The following is a 3,344-nucleotide window of genomic DNA, read 5'->3' as shown; positions in this document are numbered from 1 at the left end:
CACCTAAGACCATTTAATGTGTTTGATCGTTTACGCTATTGTTCTAATTCCACCAATAACAGGGGACTAGCTTTCGGGAAAATAGGATCATAAGGTGTTGGGGTACACAGAACGTATGAGGCATTCTGCTCATTATGAGTTTCTTTTATCCCTTCAGAGTGTCAGATCATATTACATATTTTGTTTTAGTAAAGACCATCTTTGGGATTCCTAAGTTTAGTTTTGATAAGGTGTTCGAAAGGAGGAGGGAGGGGAGGGAGGGGAGGAAGAAAAGGAGGAGGAAGAGGAGGAGGAGGAGGAGGAGGAGGAGGAGGAGGAGGAGGAGGAGGAGGAGGAGGAGGAGGAGGAGGAGGAGGAGGAGGAGGAGGAGAAGGGAAAAAAGAGAAAGAGTAGAAATAGGAAAAGAAGAAGGCGAAGAAAATGGAAATAGAGAGGGAGTGGGACAGGGAGAAGTAGAAAGAGAGGGAGAAGAAGAGGGAGAAGAAGAAGAGGGAAGAGAAAAAGGAGGACAAAATGAGAGACAGAGGTAGAGGGTGAATGAAAGGAAGAAGGAAAGGCAGAGAGAAAGGGAAAAGAAAAAGAAAAATATTGGGAGTTAATATCATTCTACTGCAATCGTCATTATCTTTAAAATTATCATTGACACAGTTATTATGCTATCATTATCATTATTATTACTGTCATCGTTAGCATTATCATTACTATCAGTATCATTATTCAGTTAACGGGAAGCCCATACATTATAACATTCTTATTCACGCATACAACTTAACATAGCCACACTTTTCCACCGACTCCATAGTCATGATGAGATACATTTCTGTGGTCTAAGTCTTCGGCTTTATACTCTGCGATGCAAAAGAAGACCAGAAGTTGCAATAACCAACTGACTTCGTACACTCCTGTTCCAATTTCTATGTAAATTTGTTGAGTTTCTCCTTTCTTGCCATTTTTAGATCTGAGTACGTAATTCGGTTGGGGAGAAATGTTTATGCCCGCAACATCGCTAATTACCTTCCTATCTAAGGACTGAAAATTGCTAACAACAAATATTTAGGTTATACTGTAGTTCCATCTATACAAATATATATTCATACATACATGTATTTGTATATATATATATATCATACACACACACACACATACACACACACACACACACATATATATATATATATATATGTGTGTGTGTGTGTGTGTGTGTGTGTGTGTGTGTGTGTGTGTGTGTGTGTGTGTGTGTGTGTGTGTGTGTGTGTATATGTTTGTGTTTGTGTGTGTGAGTGTGTGTGTGTGTGAGTGTGTGTGTGAGTGTGTGTAAGGCCACAACGTTACCCATAGATAAGACCATAATTAGCTTTGAGCTCTCATCCGGGAGGGTAATAGTTATCGATCATGAGTCCGGCACGTGATCTAAGACCAAACTGAATAACACACACGAGCAGTCGCACACACACGAGCACATTCAATATTCTCTTTCGTACACAAGCACACAAGTGTGTGTGAGTGTGTATGTTTGTGAGTGTGTGTGTGTGTGTGTGTGTGTGTGTGTGTGTGTGTGTGTGTGTGTGTGTGTGTGTGTGTGTGTGTGTGTGTGTGTGTGTGTGTGTGTGTGTGTGTGTGTGTGTGTGTTTATGTGTTGGGACACGCTTGCTTGCATTCGTACGTGCTTGGGCGAAAGGGTAACGTGTTTTCGCCTCCCCTCTGCCTCCTCCAGAGGGCGCAGAGGGCTTCCTACTCCCCTACCGAATCCTCCGTAGGGGACCGAGGCTCGAATAGGAATAGCTCTCCCGAAGTCAAATCGATGATCTCGAACCAATGCCTCTTAGTGGTTATGCATGCCTGCTTCCGATTTCCTTTTGGACTCCTTCTCATCCTCACTCTCTCTCTCTCTCTCTCTCTCTCTCTCTCTCTCTCTCTCCATCCTCCTGTCTCTGCCCCCCCCCATTCTCTCTCTCCTTCCCCCCCCCCTCTCTCTCTCAAACTCACAGCCAAGTGCTTTTCTACTGGTCCGTTTCCCTCACTGTCTCTCTCTCCTTCTTCCCTTTCTCTCTCTCTCCTTCCTACTTCCCCTTTCTCTCTCTAAAACTCACTCTCAAGTGTTTTTCTACTGGCCCGCTTCCCTCACTCTCTGTTTCTTCTCTCCTTCCTTCCTCCTCTCTCTCTGTGTCTTCCTCGTGCATATCTTTCTTGGCAAATGGTCCCTCTGCTTCGTGTTGTGTTCCTGTCAGCTTCACATGGTCTAGGACTGTGGAACCTGCAGTTCCTCCTTTCATCCTCCTCTATCGTCTTTCTGTACCGAAAGCACTGTTAGAACTGGATGCAGACACAGGCACTCTCTAATACAAACATGTATAACCACACAGGGACGTACAACCATACACATACATGTACATACATACTTACTTGCACACATGCATACATCCATTTCTCTATTCACATATACATAAATATATACATACATGCAGTTATCTATCTATACATACATAGATACATACATATATACATACATACGTACATATATACACACATGCATGCATCTATTCATACATAAATATATAGACACATACAATATACATACATACTCATGCATGTATGCTTATGCACACAAACACAAACGTACACACAGACACTCACAAACATTCACGCATACACATACACCCACACCCACACATGCATATATCTAGTCGCATATAAATACATATATACATACATACATACATACACACACACATACATACATGCATGCATATTTCTTCATATGCACACACACAAACGCACACAGGCAATCACACACATTCACACATACACCCATACCCACACATGCATATATCTAGTCGTACATAAATACATACATACATACACGCATGCATATTTTTACATATGCACACAAACACAAACGTACACACAGGCAATCACACATTCACACATACACATACGCACACATGCATACATCTATTCATACCTAAATACATACATACACACATGCATGTATGCATACAAACACATACATACATACGCACAAACAATCACAAACATTTAAGCATACACACACACACACACACACACACACACACACACACACAAACATACCTGAGTCAGATGAACTCTCAATACATCCCCCTTATCAAAGCGTTTTCCTTTTCATAATATTCGACCACAGATCTTTAACTTCTCCAATACACTTTAATCTCCAAAGACAAGCCTGCCTCCCTGTGTTTCTCGTTCCCTATCCTCCTCTCTTTACAATCCGTTATCACACTGGGCAATTTTTCCTCCGACTGTTGGAGAAGATTTTCAGCCCGAAGAGTTCGGAAAGCTATGCTGGAGGAAAATAAATTTCCTTC

Source organism: Oratosquilla oratoria, chromosome 14 (assembly GCF_046742065.1).
Source record: "Oratosquilla oratoria isolate Oo_2021 chromosome 14, ASM4674206v1, whole genome shotgun sequence".
NCBI classification, from domain to species: Eukaryota; Metazoa; Arthropoda; class Malacostraca; order Stomatopoda; family Squillidae; genus Oratosquilla; species Oratosquilla oratoria.
Note: the sequence above shows the minus strand (reverse complement) of the source record.